Source organism: Pan paniscus, chromosome 1 (genome assembly GCF_029289425.2).
Source record: "Pan paniscus chromosome 1, NHGRI_mPanPan1-v2.0_pri, whole genome shotgun sequence".
Classification (NCBI taxonomy): Eukaryota; Metazoa; Chordata; class Mammalia; order Primates; family Hominidae; genus Pan; species Pan paniscus.
Genome location: NC_073249.2, coordinates 219,095,123 through 219,101,122, shown reverse-complemented (window position 1 = coordinate 219,101,122; position 6,000 = coordinate 219,095,123).

Genomic DNA, 6,000 nt, shown 5'->3' with positions numbered 1-6,000 from the left:
CTCACTGTTACGGTTACTGTAGCTTTGTAGTAAGTTTTGAAATTGGGAAGGGAGTCCTTCAAAATTGTTTTTTCTTTTTTTGGGAGAGTCTTACTATCTTGCCTAGACTGGAGTGCAGTGGTTTGATCTTGGCCCACTGCAACCTCTGCTTCCCAGGTTCAAGCGATTCTCCTGCCTCAGCCTCCCGAGTAGCTGGGACTACAGGCGCCCGCTACCATGCCTGGCTAATTTTTGTATTTTTAGTGGAGGCAGGGTTTCATTCACTGTGTTGCCCAGGCTGTTTTCGAACTCCTGATCTCAAGTGATCTGCCCACCTCGACCTCCCAAAGTGCTGGGATTACAGGCATGAACCACCGCACCCCACTCTTCAACATTGTTTTTCTTTTCCAATATTTTGGCTATCTGACGCCCCTTGCGATTCCCTATCAATTTGAGGATCAGTTTTTCCATTTCTGCAAGAGGAATGGAAAAGATTGATAGAGATTGCTTTGATTCTGTAGATAAAAGTGGAGAATAATGCTATATTAATAATATGAGATCTCCTTATCCATGGACCAAGGATGTCTTTCCATTTATTTAGCTCTTCTTTAACTTCCTTTTAGTGATGTTTTGTAGTTTTTGGTGTACATTAGGTTTGATCTTGCATTTGATTCACAGAAAGCAAAGATTATCTTTGTATATCTAACTTTAAAAAAATTGTTTTGGCCGGGCGCAGTGGCCTGTAATCCCAGCTCTTTGGGAGGCTAAGATGGGAGAAACACTTGAGAGGCCAGGAGTTTAAGACCAGCCTAGACGACTTAGTGAGACTCCATCTCATACAAAAATAAAATAAAGGCTGGGCATGGTGGCTCACACCTGTAATCCCAGCACTTTGGGAGGCCAAGGCAGGCAGATCACCTGAGGTCAGGAGTTCCAAGACCATCCTGACCAAAATGGTGAAACCCCACCTCAACTAAAAATACAAAATTAGCCAGGCATGGATTTAGGGCATAATCCCAGCTACTTTGGAGGCTGAGGCAGAAGAATCACTTGAACCCGGGAGGCGGAGGTTGCAGTGAGCCGAGATCACACCATTGTACTCCAGCCTGGGCAATAAGAGTGAAACTCTGTCTCAAAAAAATAAATAAATAAAAATAAAAATAAATTGTTTTACGAAATATGCATATTGAAAAGTGCCTAAAATACAAATGTACAACTTATTAAATAATTGTAAACAGCCATCCAGAGCAAGAAATATTACCAGCATACCACAAACCTCCCCAAACAACCCTTCCCCCTCAGTCATTTCCTTGCTGGTTTTTTTTTTTTTTTGCGAAGGCTGGTCTTTTAACTCCTAGGCTCAAAGGATCCTCTGGCCTCAGCCTCCTAAGTAGCTGGGACTACAGACAGGAGCCACCACTGGAGGCTCTTGCTTTTACCCATCCATGTATGCATCCCTGAACAAAAGAGTGTAGTTTGCCTGTCATTGAGCTTTATGTAAGTGGAATCATACTCTCCGTTCCCTTTTGTGTTTTCTGGTTTTTGTTCAACATTATTTCTGTGAGATTCATCCATCTTCTTACACCTACATGCAATTCATTCATTTTCACTACTGTATAGTATTCCATTGTATAAACAATTCCGTGGTATAAATAATTGTGTATTTATCCATTCTATTGCTTTTGGACGTTTGGGTTGTTTCCAGGTTTTGGCTATTATAAGCAATGCTGGAATAAGCATAGATTCTTTTTTAATCAGAAAAAAAGTTACTACACACAGTTATCAGCACTGTGAGCAAACATATGTGTGGAGTTTGTTCTGCAGAGAGTTAAGAGCGGCTGCTTTCCTTCCAAGTCACTTGTGATCGTTCAAAAGTCCCCTGACCTCCTCCTGAGAGGACCCCAGACCATAGACAGAACCTGGCTGAGAGTTCTGTCAATGAAGCCTCTCAGCTTTTCACTGATGGAAATAGCTGCAAGTTTGGCTTTTGCAATCAGCCTGGGGCTTTGGACTATGGCAAGGCAAGAGTCTGGAATGGATTCTGCCTCCCTAGAGCTCGGTCATTTAATCCTTAGGGTATTTGGGAGAGGGGGGAGGAGATGGGGCACAGGAGAGGTCTTGTAGCAACCTGCTTTGTCAGCAGATCAATTCTGACTATATCTTTCCTGCTTTATTGAGATTGAAGTGCTTTGCCTAAATCTCCAAGTGGGCGGTTGGCTATTTTACAAGGTTTTTTTTTTAAATTTTTTTTCCCCACCTCCCACCTTGCTTACAGACAATTTTGATCAGGAAATCGCTTGGCTTTCTTTGCACTGGAAAACAACATTCAAAGAACTTTCATACTTCCTATACCTAGGGAAAAAATGTGAAAGACATGCAATGATACAGCTTCAGATTGCTTAGATTTAAACGTGAAGCTAATTTTACACTGTCCAGGGTCACGGACATTGTCTAGACGGATCCAGGCATTTATCAGGAGGTGGGAACTGTGACTCCCACCGCAGCTGCTGAGTGATCTCAAGTAGCCCAGCACGGTCTCCACTAAAGGGAGCTTGGGGTTCCTGACCCTGGGACTCTCAGAGCTCCTGGGGCTCCACTCCTCCTTGGGGGACTCTGGGGAGGTCTGACTGAGAAGAATAAACCTAGAGAAACCCCAGGCTCTGAGCTGTCTCTGATGATCCCTGCCCCATATGGCATGTGATGTCCCATTAGCCACATTTTCAATTTCCGGTCTTTCAGGCCCCCCCTCTCCTGCCTCATTCTTTGGGGGAATTGGTAAGAAACCCAGATTCATCTTCTTTGGACCCCGAGTTGTTTCTCTAGTAGCTGTGCCAAGCCAGCTGGCAGTTGTCTGCCGCTCCATGTCCAGCGTCCAAAGGGGCCGTGTCCGGTGTCCTCACACATCATCACAGCCTCGCTTCACCCCAGTTTCCTGGCTGCAGAGCTAGGGCCCAGACCCAGAAAGTCCCCATCACAGTGGCGAGCAGCCCCCGGAGAAGGCTAGTTTTGGGGTTGCTTTCTCTTCCTCCTTCTCTCACCCCAGGAACTGGCATGAGATTCTCCTCTGACAAGTACAATAGAGGTGACAGTTTGGTGTCTCTCATCTGGAGGAACCTGAAATGATTTTTCTGAGGTCAACTCCAACATAAGTCACAAGCCACAAATGTGGTTTTTAAAACTGGAACAGAAGAGGGACTTTCAGCTTGGGCTGGCCACCTTCCTCATTTCCCTGTTTGAAAGGTGTGTGTGGCGCAGGCTCTGCCACTGATCACTGCCCAAATCATGAAGGGAGGGAACTCATGGTGCTCCTTCCTGCCTGGGGACCATGGTGAGTGTATTAGTCAGGGTTCTCTAGAGGGACTGAACTAATAGGATAGATGTAAATATAAAGGGGAGTTTATTTTTTTATTTTTTGAGATGGAGTCTTGCTCTGTTGCCTAGGCTGGAGTGTGGTGGTACAATCTCAGCTCACTGCAACCTCCGCCTTCCAGATTCAAGCAATTCTCCTGTCTCAGCCTCCCGAGTAGCTGGGACTACAGGCACACACCACCATGCCCTGCTAATTTTTGTATTTTTAGTAGAGACAGGGTTTCTCCATGTTGGACAGGCTGGTCTTGAACTCCTGTCCTCAGATGATCCACCTATCTCACCCTCCCAAAGTGTTGGGATTACAGGCGTGAGCCACCACGCCCAGCCAAGGGGAGTTTATTAAGGAGTTTTTTGTTTTTTTGTTTTTTGTTTTTGAGGCAGAGTCTCACTCTGTCGCCCAGGCTGGAGTGCAGTGATGCGATCTCTGCTCACTGCAGGCTCCGCCTCCTGGGTTCATGCCATTCTCCTGCCTCACCCTCCTGAGTAGCTGGGACTACAGGCACCCACTACCATGCCCAGCCAATTTTTTTTGTATTTTTAGAAGAGACGGGGTTTCACTGTGTTAGCCAGGATGGTCTCGATCTCCTGATCCGCCCGCCTCAGCCTCCCAAAGTGCTGGGATTACAAGCGTGAGCCACCGCACCTGGCCAAGGAGTTTTAACTCACACAATCACAAGGTCCCACAATAGGCCGTCTGCAAGCCGAGGAGCAAGGAAGCCAGTCTGCGTCCCAAAGCTGAAGAACTTGGAGTTCGATGTTCGAGAGCAGGAAGCACCCAGCATGGGAGAAAGATGCAGGCTGGGAGGCTAAGGCAGTCGAATCTCTCCACGTTCTTCTTCTTTTTTTTTTTTTTTTGAGATAGAGTCTCATGCTGTCACCCAGTCTGGAGTGCAGTGACACCACCATGTCCAGCAACTTTTGCATTTTTAGTAGAGACAGGGTTTCACCATTTTGGCCAGGGTGGTCTGGAATTCCTGACCTCAGGTGATCCACCTGCCTCAAAGTGCTGGGATTATATACAGGTGTGAGCCACCGTGCCTGGCCTTCTCCATGTTCTTCTGCTTGCTTTTATTCTGGCCGAGCTGACAGCTGATTAGATGGTGCCCTCCAGATTAAGGGTGAGTCTGCCTCTCCCACGCCGCTAACTCAGATGTTAATCTCCTTTGGCAACACCCTCACCGACACACCCAGGATCCATACTTTCCATCCTTCAATCCAATTAAGTTAACATTCAATATTAACCATCATAGTGAGCAACCATCAACCTCCAGCATCCCCGAGGGGGCCCTGCAACCCCTGGGCATGTTCACGTGACCATTGAGCCACACAGATAAAGAGCAGGGCAAGCCCGGCCAGCACCGTTGCTGGAGTCAGGAGCCTCCTCTTCAAGGGGCCCCATCTGGTGGGTATATTTTCCTCCAGGAGCCCTCGGGTCTCAATGTGATGTGTTTAACCTCTCCCTGATCACCTTGAGCCTTGCCCTCCCCACCCCACACATTGAAGGCTGCTGCCCTCGCTTGCTGTGCACTCGGCCCTCTGACCTGCACGCACCTTAGAAACAGCCTGGTCCTGGTGGCTGTTTCACTGCAGCAGCTCCCGGTGTGGCCACTGCCCCGCGGTTCCTAGCTGCCCAGGTGAAGAGGAGCCAGGCTAATGAAAGAACAGCTAAGCCACTAAAGGGAAAGGTTATTTTCTTCTCTACCTTTACTCAGAGCCTTGTTTTGCAGGTAAGACTGGCTTATGCTGCTGGTACCGGAAGAGAGGTTTTATGAGTTAGTGGAAGACCCAGGATCTACCCCTGAATTTCTGTCCGGGCCCCATTTGATGGACAGAATTTTCTTTTTTTTTTTTCTGAGAGGAATTTTGCTCTTGTACCCCAGGCTGGAATGCTGTGGCAGGATCTCAGCTCACTGCAACCTCCACCTCCTAGGGTCAAGCTATCCTCCTGTCTCAGCCTCCTGAATAGTTGGGATTACAGGCACACACCACCATGTCCAGCTAATCTTTGTATTTTTAGTAGAGATGTGGTTTTACCATGTTGGCCAGGCTGGTCTTGAATGCCTGACCTCAAGCCATCCACCCGCCTCGGCCTCCCAAAGTGCTGGGATTACAGGTGTGAGTCACTGCACCTGGCCTTGATGGGCAGAATTCTAAAGCTCCCCCTTCCCCAACCAAGATTCCTGTCTCCTGGTTTTTCAACCAAATGCCAAACTAGGTACTGATGTGGGGGCATTTTTTTTTTTTTGAGACGGTGTCTAGCTCTGCTGCCCAGGCTGGAGTGCAGTGGTGTGATCTTGGCTTACTGTAACCTCTGCATCTGGGTTCAAGAGAGTCTTCTGCCTCAGCCTCTTGAGTAGCTGGGATTACAGGCATGCGCCACCATGCCCAGCTAATTTTTTTTTTTTTGAGACGGGGTCTCTGTTGCCCAGGCTGGAGTGCAGTGGCATGATCTCAGCTCACTGCAACCTCCACCTCCTGGGTTCAAGTGATTCTCCTGCCTCAGTCTCTCGAGTAGCTAGGACTACAGGCGTGCGCCACCACGCCCAGCTAATTTTTGCATTTTTAGTAGAAGAGGAGTTTCACCATGTTGGCCAGGCTGGTCTTGAATTCCTGACTTTCAGTGATCCACCCACCTCGGCCTCCCAAAGTGCT